Here is a 13,223-nt window from a genome sequence, read left to right as displayed (position 1 = left end):
ACCACATTACCTCAAGCTGACTCTGTAGTCACTAAGGACTGAATGTGAGAACACCGTTTTTTTCCTGGAGAAACAATGCATTTTGAATGAATCTGTTCATTAACCTTTATGTCTACACTTCAAAGACACTCTTTAGAATCCTTTTCTAACTCAACAACTGGGTGGTGAAAACACTGACGTTGGCTGTATTGCACATACTGTATTAATTGTGAGATGGAATCTGGATGGCCTGATGTTCATGGAAATGTGTTTGTGTTACAGGTGGATCAATAAATGTTACTGGGTCTTTACCTGTGGAATAACATCATGGACTCAAGAACATTGCAGCGACCCTTTTTGTAAATAGAGACTCCCTCTATTGGAGACTATACTATGAATCTTCTGGAAGACTTACAAGCACAGGGTAACAAAGGACATCTGGATGAGAAGAGTGGACACTACTAAATGATTGCTCAGTAGAGGGGACCTTTATTTTGAAAAGCCCAGACATGACTATCACTACATTGGGCATCAGGATGTCTTTTTATTCTCTAACATTGTTCTGCTTATAGTGGATTACAATGGTGAATTTTGCCTAAACATTATTTGTAAAGTGATAGTTTTTTTCCCCTTAGAATGCATTGTGCATCATTACTGTAACAGAGTATCATCAATATCAAGAATTTCCCCAATGAATATTAGGGACGAGTCGAATTCAATCCCGTTTTTAACAATCAAATGGTGGTCAGAAAATGGAGAAGAAATATAAAATTGGTGAACCTTATTGTATTGAGCCAATCATTGAACATGCAGGGTGATTTTCAAAGATACAAAAAAGGCACAGGTACTGGAATTGGCGTATGTACACCTCCATATTTCTGGGTGGCCAAATGGGTGGCCATTATTATGGGTGGCAATTATTATGGGTGGCCATTATTATGGGTGGCCATTCTCGATGGTGCTGCGTGCAGAGAACATGGCTTATTCAAAAGAGAGTTGCAACCAATGACCAACCAATGACCAACCAATGGCAAGTGAGAGAATGTGATGTATCCAAGGACAAATACATGTAGACTACTGATGTATAGGGCAGACTACAATGTAGCACCAAAACTGAAAACTGAAGTTCATGTTTGATTTGCATGTTTTATTCCAAGGGTGTTATTTTTCATTTGGGGCACTAGGTACATACTTTTGAAAATGTACACATTTAATGAATGTGGTGCGCAAATGAGTTACCCCTAGTGTGCTTAGCGTTTGCTTAGGTTCTTTTGAAAATCATCCTGTCAACTGCCAGTGGATCCAGTTAGTTTGTTTATGTTGCACAATGCTGAGGCTCAGATTCGAATGTCCATGTAAAGTTTATGTTAATGTATGCAAGCTAAAATGCATTCATTCTACAAATACTGGCTATAGTCCATGGGGTTGGTAGGGGCCGGTTAAGTACTTTTTAAAATTAATTTCTGATTCGCTGATAACTTTTCAGCAGGTCTCTGACGCTTCCTTCGTCTGTACAATTGCTAACATCTTCGAATAATAAACTGTGGTTGTGTCTTAACTTAACGCTTGTCATGTGACCCTTAACCTCCTCAGGTGTAGGAAGAAGAAACCAGAGATTGACTCTGTTTAGCTAAGCTTCACACAGTGTAGGCTACAATATGAAGCTGATAAGGCTTCATAATGATTACGTATCAGCCCTTAGATTATCTCTATTGTGGAATGGAACATTGATTCCTTTCAGATTCCTCTTTATGTGCTATTCCACAACACATAGTGTACAAAAAACAAATGTACACACACACACACAGTCTTGTACAGCTAACCAATTTAGTCACATTCAAAATCCTACTTTCCCTAACCCCTAAACCTAACTAACTCTAACCTGTACCCTTACCCTTAACTCTAGCCTTAACCCAAAAACCTAACCTTAACCCTAAAACTAACCCTAGCTCCTAACCCTAAACCTAATTCTAACCTGAACCCTAAACCCCCAAGAAATAGCATTTCACCTTGTGGGGATGAACAAAATGTCCCCAGTTGGTCAAAATGTTTGTTTGTTTACTATTTTTGTGGGGTCTTCTGGTCCCAACTAGAATAGTTGTACACACACACACACACACACACACACACACACACACACACACACACACACACACACTTTGAAAATGTACATTTAAAGATTTCATTGGCCATAACATGATAAAAACATAGCAAACGACAAATCCTAAATTGGCACTGTATTGTACATTTTCAACCATTATGAATGCAAAGCCCACAAACTCAAAGTCAATGTCACCCCCACTCAACTAGAACCTACCTTTTCAAATCCCCCCCCCCCCCGTCCTAATGAATACCATTGTTTGCCTTTCATGGGCAGACAAACAATGATGTCACCAGAGTAAATACATCACACCGAGAGAGGAGCTAATGAAATCTAGGGGTTATTGAGTTCCAAGACTATGACAGCCAGGAGAGAAAATACCTTCATAAAATCACAACTGAAAAGGCATGGAACTGCGAGAATAATACCAGTAAATGAGTGGCATACTGGCATAATGTCAACATAATAATAATGCTTTTCTTGAAGCTCTTTAAATGTGTATTTCCAGTGCAGTAATTCTGTGGGTGTATAGTTGCTTTGGGGCAATATAATATAGAAAAACAGCATGTTCACTTAGATTATCAGTTGTATGGAAAGGACTAGGCTCAAAACAGTTAGCTACTTATTTTGTTTTCTTAGGACATGGCAATATGGATTCATTACTGTACTCTAGTCTACTTGACGAAGGTACAATGTACGGTAAGGTTCAAGGAGGTGCCTTATGTTTATATAGTTCATTTGGCCCCTCTTCAGATTTTCATGGACACATGTTTTATTCTTGTACAATCCTTGTACGATTGACATCATCTCCCAGCAGCCTCAGTGCCCTCTCTTACTGAACCACTGAGGTTCCTTTGCAACGCACCGCTTCCGACGATGTCAAACAACACCGTCTTGAATGACATGGCTTCCCAAGCCTGCTAACACGCTCCCACTCTGCTGCACCGAGCGTCTCAGTTTGTCATGTTTTGCGGAGTCCTCTTAGACGAGCAAGTGCTTCCTTTAAACACAGAGCTTCACCTTCGATTACAAAGGGCGCCCCATTCAGAACAACATATGTTCTCCACCATCAGAAGGCCATGACACCCCGCGAGCCTCAGAGCGTTAAAACAGGTTGACATTTTAACAACCCTCACAGATTCTCCGCCGCTTTCTGACACATCTCAATGCTGTGATGGGAAAGGTGAGGGAGGTGGAGTTAGCAATGAAAGGGAGAACAGTGGGCGCTGTACGCAGCGCCAGCTGTGCCATCAGAGTCCTGGGTTCGCGCCCAGGCTCTGTCGTAACCGGCCGCGACCGGGAGGTCCGTGGGGCGACGCACAATTGGCCTAGCGTCGCCCGGGTTAGGGAGGGCTTGGTCGGTAGGGGTGTCCTTGTCTCATCGCGCACCAGCGACTCCTGTGGCGGGCTGGGCGCAGTGTACGCTAGCCAAGGTGGCCAGGTGCACGGTGTTTCCTCCGGCGCATTGGTGCGGCTGGCTTCCGGGTTGGATGTGCGCTGTGTTAAAGAAGCAGCGGCTTGGTTGGTTGTGTATCGGAGGACGCATGACTTTCAACCTTCGTCTCTCCCGAGCCCGTACGGGAGTTGTAGCGATGAGACAAGATAGTAGCTACTACAACAATTGGATACCACGAAATTGGGGAGAAAAAGGGGTAAAATTCAAAAAAATAAAAAATAAAAGAAAAAGGGAGAACAGTGAGCAGAACTTAGAAGCTCTCTCTCTCTCTCTCTCTCTCTTATGCTTCTTGATTCAAATGAGGTAAAGGCATTTGTCTCGTTCTTTTTTTTTTCCACTGCTGCCATTATAAGTGCACATCAAAGGAAACCCGTTCCTCTCACCATATGCTGTATAGTTTCATAATCTTACGTGGGTTTTGTAATTAAATGCTCCGCCAGGGGAATGGAGCTTGTCGATTCTCTGGGAAAGGAAAATTTCATTAAAGAAGCTCAGTGTAAAACATTGGTGATGCTATCGCCAGCTTTGTACTTTTATTTCATTTTATAGTTTTGCATAACCAAAGGACTTGTCAGGCTTACAAGTTGGAAAAAGTATAGATATGGAATGAATCGTTCTAATCATTTTAAGACAGGGAATGTTGATAGCCTATAGATGTTTTTCCTAAACTTTCCTCAGGCTTGGAGATATGCGTTTCAGCGTGGACTAGGAGAAGAGACAACATATGGGTAGATTATTTGGTCGATTATGAACTTTTTGGATAACGCATTTAGCCAGATGATTTCTTATTTCCATGACTAGACAATTCATAGTATTTCATTTGACAGTAGGCGTAGTGACTAGTCAACAGCATGTGTGGAGAAACAGCAAAAGGACACCATTTCCTGTTCCTAATAATTACTGGCCGAGCACAGTTTCTCTGGACCCCCGCAAAGTGTTGTAGTCTTCGCTGATAAATAGGCAAGTTAGATGCATGACAACTGTCTCACCTACTACCCCATGTAGATTGGACAACACAAACAATTCACTTGCTACACGTGGAAATAAAAAAAATCTGGGTTATTGTCAAATAATTTTTGTATTTTTTTTAAATAAAATGTAGACATAGGTTTGAGATGGGTGCATGGGCCCCCAGAGTTAGTGCCTTGCGGGCTGCAGGAGTTTCTGCTACGCCAAGGCTAATAATAAGAGCTCCCAGGTAAGCACAGCTCTAGGATCAGCAGTGCACCTGCACTTTAAGCACAAAAAACAGCTTTTATATTGATGCATTCTGTAGACCCAGGTCCTAATACACTAATTGCTAATGGTCCCTACAACCTGTATGTTGGACAACCTTCTGCCACTAGAACATTTTGTCCTACTCATCAATTTCACTGTTGCAGCCTGGGCCCACCAAGATGCAAAGACATTTTACAAAGTCAAATTTCAAATTGCCCTCCTCTGACCTGATATATTGAAGCAGCTCCATGACGGACTGAACGAGTCACAGCCTGTGATTCATTCTGCTTCTCAGCTGCTAATGATGATCACCTGTTTGGTCCCCTTTCTTTCTCAAATGCTTTAAAATGAGCTTGTGCACAGCCAGCAGCCAGAGCCCTCATTAAATCTTAATCATGCATAGGCACACACACATACATTTGATCTTAATTTGACCAGTATTGTTGCAGCTAAATAATCCTGCAGCAAAAGGATTTTAACGTTTAGTCCATAATGTTGCTTGATCGGTGGTTAGGCTATTAGCTTGCCAAAATGTGGCTATATGAAAAGTGCAATAATGTTCATTTAACAGTTTTTTTTAGTGCAGGTTTTCAGTGAAATTATAAATCGTGAAGCTTATCTGCATTTCCTGCAGCACAGGAAAATTCTCAGCAACAAAAGAGTGATCAAATTAAGATCTTGTACACACATACACAAACGATATACACACAACCTCTATCAGAGGACCCATGATTTTTCTGTCTAAGCTCCTTTTCTACTGATGATGGTGAGATCAAAGATCAACATGAGGCATTCGTCATCATCAAACGGCACTCCCAAATGCATCTGTGGTTTCACTAGAAGGGTGAGATACCACACATGTGTGTCCATGTATTTGTATGAGAGAGAGAAATTGACTGTAGTATTTGAGGTTGTAATTATTTGAAGTTGGTTTGGGGGTAAAAAAACACATTATTGCTCAAGGCAGCAGACCACAGTGCTCGCAAAATAACCAATAGGGAATGTGATTTACTGTCTATTATAAACTGGGTGGTTCGAGCCCTGAATAATGATTGGCTGACAACCATGGTATATCGGGTATGACAAAAGTTATTTTTACTGCACTAATTACATCGGTAATGTCACAAGTGTAGAGAAGAGGAGGCAGTCGCAGGTTTAGAACTACCGAGTTTATTAAAGCACCATATATTTAAACAAAATACTTTGGGAACAAAACCCAAAGTTCAAAATAATAAAGTTCTCAGGAAGTAGTGGGATCGATTCCTCTCAGGAAAACAAGCAACATTTACAATGACTGACAAAGACAAATGACAGAGGGAGGAAATATACAGTGATGGAGTTGGGGATTGGAACCACGTGTGTGTAATGATGACGGGACAATTCCGGGGTTGATGAGTGAAGGGTGTTTGCCAGCTGCAGGGTCGGCAGCAGCTGAGCTGTACAGGAGGGGGAGACAAATATACCACGGCTAAGGGCTGTATCCAGGCACTCCGCGTTGCGTCGTGCTAAGAACAGCCCTTAGCCGTGCTATTTTGGGGATATACCACACCTCCTCGGGCCACTTTGGAATGGGGGGATGGGGGAGGATCAGGAAATGACTGAGCAGAAATGTTGGATGATGTTACAACATAGACAGGACACATTTGACTATCTCAGCCCAATTTCAACAGTGAGAGCGAGAGACACTAATTAAAACCATGACGGATCATGCTGGGCCGGCTCATTCCCCCGAGCTCACCGGAACATTGTTCATATAACACAGTGAGGGAACACACTGGTAAAACACAGGAAGCTGAGGAGATTCATTCCAGTGATAGATTAAATACTCTCCCCCCCCCCCTTTTTCTCATATGCCTTGCCTCTGTGTCAAAGTACAGGCTTGGCTGTGCTCTCCATTTCATCAGTGCACTCTCTAATCAAACGCCTAGGGAGGTCTGCAAAGTTCTCATCCGCTCGGCTGATACCACTGTACTTCCATAACCGTAAGTGGATAGGGTTAGTGAACATGATAACGTGTTATGGTTAAATTGGAGGCTCCCTCTCCAGTTGTCATGGCAAGATAGGCCTACAAATATAGCAAGGGCATCCTATGTTGGAATGTTGATCCCGCTGGGCACAGACGTCAGTTCAACGTCTAGTTTTGGTTAACATTTGATTGAGTTGTCAACTAATGTGAAATCAACGTGAAATCAACCAAAAATGTTATTTAGGTTGAAAGTTGGTTGAAAAATAGATATGGCCTTAAGTTGATGACTTTTTGCAAATCCAATCAGTTTTCCAGATTTATTCCAAATCATCACATATACACTGCTCAAAAAAATAAAGGGAACACTAAAATAACACATCCTAGATCTGAATGAATGAAATATTCTTATTAAATACTTTTTTCTTTACATAGTTGGATGTGCTGACAACAAAATCACACAAAATTGATCAATGGAAATCAAATTTATCAACCCATGGAGGTCTGGATTTGGAGTCACACCCACGTGCCTGTATGACCTCCCTACAACACCTGGGTATGATCCTGATGAGGTCTGGACAGATGAGGTCCTGGACAGTCTGTGGTGCAACGTGGCGTTGGTGGATGGAGCGAGACATGATGTCCCAGATGTGCTCAATTGGATTCAGGTCTGGGGAACGGGCGGGCCAGTCCATAGCATCAATGCCTTCCTCTTGCAGGAACTGCTGACACACTCCAGCCACATGAGGTCTAGCATTGTCTTGCATTAGGAGGAACCCAGGGCCAACCGCACCAGCATATGGTCTCACAAGGGATCTGAGGATCTCATCTCGGTACCTAATGGCAGTCAGGCTACCTCTGGCGAGCACATGGAGGGCAAAGAAATGCCACCCCACACCATGACTGACCCACCGCCAAACCGGTCATGCTGGAGGATGTTGCAGGCAGCAGAACGTTCTCCACGGCGTCTCCAGACTCTGTCACGTCTGTCACGTGCTCAGTGTGTACCTGCTTTCATCTGTGAAGAGCACAGGGCGTGGCGAATGTGGCGAATTTGCCAATCTTGGTGTTCTCTGGCAAATGCCAAACATCCTGCACGGTGTTGGGCTGTAAGCACAACCCCCATCTGTGGACGTCGGGCCCTCATACCACCCTTATGGAGTCTGTTTCTGACCGTTTGAGCAGACACATGCACATTTGTGGCCTAGTGGAGGTTATTTTGCAGGGCTCTGGCAGTGCTCCTCCTGTTCCTCCTTGCACAAAGGCGGAGGTAGCGGTCCTGCTGCTGGGTTGTTGCCCTCCTACGGCCTCCTCCACGTTTCCTGATGTACTGGCCTGTCTCCTGGTAGCGCCTCCATGCTCTGGACACTACGTTGACAGACACAGCAAACCTTCTTGCCACAGCTCGCATTGATGTGCCATCCTGGATGAGCTGCACTACCTGAGACACTTGTGTGGGTTGTAGACTACGTCTCATGTTACCACTAGGGTGAAAGCACCACCAGCATTCAAAAGTGACCAAAACATCAGCCAGGAAGCATAGGAACTGAGAAGTGGTCTGTGGTCACCACCTGCAGAACCACTCCTTTATTGGGGGTGTCTTGCTAATTGCCTATAAATTCCACCTGTTGTCTATTCCATTTACACAACAGCATGTGAAATTTATTGTCAATCAGTGTTGCTTCCTAAGTGGACAGTTTGATTTCACAGAAGTGTGATTGACTTGGAGATACATTGTATTGTTTAAGTGTTCCCTTTATTTTTTGGAGCAGTGTATTTTTGGGGTTGGAATTACGTGGACACAACATTGATTCAACTAGTTTTTTCCCAGTGGGATGTTGGGAGTCCAACTGACATTCCATCAAAATTATAGATTTTTATTTAGTCTAGTTTAGTTTCTATTCAAATCAGGTCAATGGAATCACTATGTGAAGGGCAGCAATCAAGAATGATTGCTTTTAGAGTTGCATTACATCCACCCTAATTATTATTTATAGCAGTTCATTTTATGATAATTTTTCTGGACACAGAACCTTGTAATAGAGGAGCAGTCAGTCAATTATTTGGGGGTAAAACACCAAAATTGATTATTAATAGAAACCTTCGTAGTTACTAACTTACTAAGCCAAAATAAATGTATTAAAAGCATCACATTATTCTGGTGTGAACATGAGAAAGCAACCAAAAAAGAAATGTATACAATAGAAATCTGGCCATCTGGCATAGGATAATGTTTTGGGGAGAAAAGACATTTAACAAAGCCATCTGTTCATTGTCTGTCATGCGCCGGACATTCCCCGCTTTATTAATGTGTGGAAAATGGATTCATTCCCTGTGAAAGGGGTGGTAAATTAGGTGTTGGCTCGCAGTTCAACCAATTGTAAATATATAAAGCAAGCGAATGATGTTTTGGATGAGCCGGTGACCCTCCCTATCACTGTCATCAAGCATAATATATACCTGTCTAACAACGCATCCAATGGAGGAGAAGCAGACACGACAACGGCTGCCACAGTGATTTGCACTGCTTTTGTATCGCCCATTGTTGTGTTATGAATGTATCATTTGCGAGAACCCTGCGTTGAATACCCAGCTTGCAACAACAATGGTGAAAAGAGATTGACAATAACCAATTTAAAACGAGTAGAATAGCAGGGTTTTCAATGAAAGCAGGCCATTTCAATAACTGTCACATTTCTGGTGGAACATCAGAAAAGCGGGTAGTGTCTTTGTTGGGTTTGTCAGGTTCTTTGTTTTCTGGCCTGTTTCTTTATCTGCATGATGAAAGCATGGTATGAAGGCATGCCGTTCCATTTCTGATCAAGGCCTGGTGGCCAAGTTGTTTTGTGGTATTGGTAGATGAATCTGTCGCTAATGAATTATGGTGAATCATAATCAAATAATTATTATACGGCTGCCCTTTTCTTTTACCTGTTCAGGTCTTTTTTATAACCTCTAATACTATAATTCAAACTTTTATGGGTGGGTGTTTGAGGGAATTTGAATGTATGATACTGTATAATTAGTAAACTACCATACTGACCTCTTTTTCCTCAAGAATGTTTGAACACACTTGTTAATTATTTGACAATACTGAACTACCTGCCCTCATCTGTGTGCATCAGTCTCTTGACAACATCCCAGGTCATGACCTGGACATTACACTAAGGAATCTGAAAGAATAAAAGCATGATCCTTTAGAAGGCGATGGAAGCCTGGCCTCTGATAGCCCTAAAAATGAGGTTGTCTCATCTTTATTGCGATAAACCCTCCACTGACAGTGACCTGAGATGAAAGCAGGAGACACAAAGCCGACACAAGTTCAGATAAAGTTCTCTGCGGGTCCGCATCAGAATCGCCCCACCCACTCACCCCCGCCTAAACCTCTCTTCACCTCCACACCGATGCAGTGAGATTGAATAGGGAGGGAAGGAGGTTGTGGGGCGGGAGAGAGAGAAAAGTTCCTGTGCTTTCATTACAACTTTCTGGTTGATCCCACAAGGGGGCCTTGGATGGTGCAAAAGACACTGGGATTGACGTCTCTAATCTCTCCGGCTCCCTTGAACTCTACCTCTCCTTTTGTTCTTTAAGCCTGGCCTTCGCTCATTTCTACAACTCTATTTGCGCTCAGGTCTTGGTTCGAGGAAGGGCGATGGGAGGGTGGGGCTGGGGGAGAACAGGGAGGAACCATGGAAGCGGAACAACAATCGGCGTCATGGCTGGAGCACTTGGTTCAGCGTCCTCTGGAGGGATGAGCTGGTAAAATATATTCTGTCTGATTTAGGTAAAGAAAATTAACTTGGCTGGCTGAGGTGACCCTATCACAGAGGCTTTAGAGAATTCAGAGGAGAAGACTTTTGTCCCGTTCGTCGTGGTGAGAAGACCAAGGTGCAGCGTGATATGAATACATCTTCTATTATTTAATGGAGAAACATATAAACAAACTACAAAACGAATGTGACGCTATAAATATAACAAGTGCTGACACAGGCAACTACACAGACAATAACCCACAAAATACCCAAAGAAGATGGCTGCCTAAATATGGTTCCCAATCAGAGACAACGATAAACACCTACCTCTAATTGAGAACCAATCTAGGCAACCATAGACATATATAAACACCTAGATGATAAACAACCCCATAAACCTACAAAACCCCTAGACAGTACGAAAACACATACATCACCCATGTCACACCCTGACCTAACCAAAACAATAAAGAAAACAAAGAATACTCAGGTCAGGGCGTGACAACTTTGATCAGCTGTTTCGTATTGATCTACAGCGGACTGCGACCAGGCATATGTCATAGTCTTATCTATGTTTAACTATCTAGAACAGATCAGTGGTGGTTCCAAAGGAAAGAAGGACTCTTTATTGAAAACCCACAAACAACAAAACCCACAAAATTATGGTAGAGAGTAGATGTAGATGTATAGGATTACCTCTTAGAAGGAATCCCCTTCTTTCTCCTTCCACTATTGTGTATATTAACATTATTTAGGAAGTTGCACACTCTGTTTCTTGTCCGACATTCATCACCAAATGGGGGATCACACACACACAATGAATCTCGCCCTCCTCTTCCTAATTTCTCTACTTTCCATGATGAGTGGATGCAGCCTACTGATTCATTGTGAACTCTGCTACTCCATAACAGATGACCTCATTACAGTATAGGCCCCTGTTTGTTTTGCAGACAGGAGCCTTAGTGAGAGGCTGAGCTGAAGTGGGTACTGGGACACCTGTATGAATACATTAGACCCTCTCATTTCCACGGCTCCCACCTGGTGCCCTCATGCCATACCGGGTGCCACACCGGCCCTTTCTCCAAGAGCCCGGCGCTGTGAGTGCCGAAAAGTAATCAGCCAAACGGCAGGCTAACTAGCTTCCCCCTCCCTTATGTACCCTGTGACGCACAGAGAGGTTATAAACCAAATGCTATGTGTTCAAGGCACAACTGTTTCCCTCATATGCTATTTAACCATGTTGATGTGAAGACACGTTTATGGGGAATTCAACATCTTCATTTGTAACACTGTAATTAGTTGTTCAGTGTTTTACTAATCTTTTGATTCAACTTTAAGGCGTAGGCTATGAATAGACATGGCATGCATTGCAAATCAGTCCTTGTACACAAATTACAGTAAGCCTACATGGTCAAAGAAAAACATCTTATTTCCATATAGGATGAAGGACTAAAATACTGTAGGTCAAAGGGAACTATACAAACCGGCTTCGCTCAGAACAAATCCTTTACATTGTTTAGCCTAAATATAATGTATATGGCTGTTTTAGTTTAAACAGTCCACAACAATCTAAGGTGAGTTCACAAATATATTTTCGTTCCTACTGTAAACTAGGGGGGTATTGTTTTTTCCCTCCCGAACGTACTCCCTGCCAATCATTCAGCCTTGCAACTACACAACAAGTCTTGTTCAGATGTGCAGACGTGGTAAGAGGAAACCACTATTTCAAATCCACTCGCTTGAAAACATGACACTACAACAATCCCCTAAAGTCTATTCAAAGTTTTCTGGGCATCTCCAAGACAAGAGGATGAAAAGACTGGAACACTGTGTGCTGGTTTGCAGGCATGCAGCAGTTGAATGATCCCATCTTGAGGATCAGGTGCCATAGCAAATTTGACAGCCTCTCTCATCTCCGCATCCTCCTCTGCAAAAATGGCATGCCTGGTCTTCCCCTCCCCAACGCTTGAGAGGGAGCTGGAGAGAGGAAGTGCTGCAGTCAGATCTTGTCTTCGGGCAAAGAGAAGCCCTTCTCGCCGCTGAGAGCGGCGTCAGATCTCAACAGGAAGTGTTGATGCAGCGGAGCTTGCGTGTGATCTTGGCTGATCGCGCTAAGCAAAGGAACTGTCTGGCCGTGGTCACAGATGGTGTTCGGTGCCTTTGGCAGTTTATAGTCTCAGAGCTTCCATTAGCTTTCAGTGCTAACAGTGCTTGTGTTGTAATTAAAACTGGGAGTAGACACCAGCAGCTTGACATGACAATATTGAGCCATTTCGGTTCGTGCACTTTCAGGAAGCCTTCGAGGGAAATTCTCCTGGAAGAGTTTACCTCTAGTGTGGAGTAGATAGATGTTGAGTGTTTAACAAATGATGTCATTCCAGACAATATTACACACATGACGTAGGCCTATCATATAGCCTAGTAACTTTTAACTAAATAATGATGGAGGCACTGCCTGGTAAAACAGTTGCTGCATGGCCTGGAGGCGCAGGTTCCATTGTATTTATTTTTTTTCTCTATAAAAAAGATAAGGATGAATATGATGGCATGAAATATGCTATGATGGATAGGAATGCTATATCATGATTATTCTATTCTCTATGGTCCTGAAGAGCTGCACACCTCCAGGGTTCCCACAGTTCCCTTAAATCACACCTTCAGATCCAGGGGCAGGGTTCTAGAAAACGGTTGCCTCTCATTCAAAAGCCTTCACTGCTAAAGAAGAACGCTTAAATGGTCCAGATGAATTAGCAA

General features: G+C 42.9%; 1 protein-coding gene across 1 annotated transcript in view; it reads left to right on the top strand.

Annotated features, from left to right (window-relative positions):
- Positions 1 to 349, top strand: part of LOC139393000 (chemokine-like protein TAFA-2) — a 51,148-nt gene extending 50,799 nt beyond the window's left edge. The window contains exon 6 of the mRNA XM_071141316.1: positions 262 to 349. The gene's annotated coding sequence lies outside the window, so the exon portion shown is untranslated. The remainder of the gene's footprint in view (positions 1 to 261) is intronic.
- Positions 350 to 13,223: the final 12,874 nt, after the last annotated feature.

The sequence above is a fragment of the Oncorhynchus clarkii genome, chromosome 33 (assembly GCF_045791955.1).
Source record: "Oncorhynchus clarkii lewisi isolate Uvic-CL-2024 chromosome 33, UVic_Ocla_1.0, whole genome shotgun sequence".
Lineage (NCBI taxonomy): Eukaryota > Metazoa > Chordata > Actinopteri > Salmoniformes > Salmonidae > Oncorhynchus > Oncorhynchus clarkii.
The sequence above is the reverse complement of the archived record's forward strand: the minus strand, read 5'-3'. Positions and strand labels throughout refer to the sequence as shown.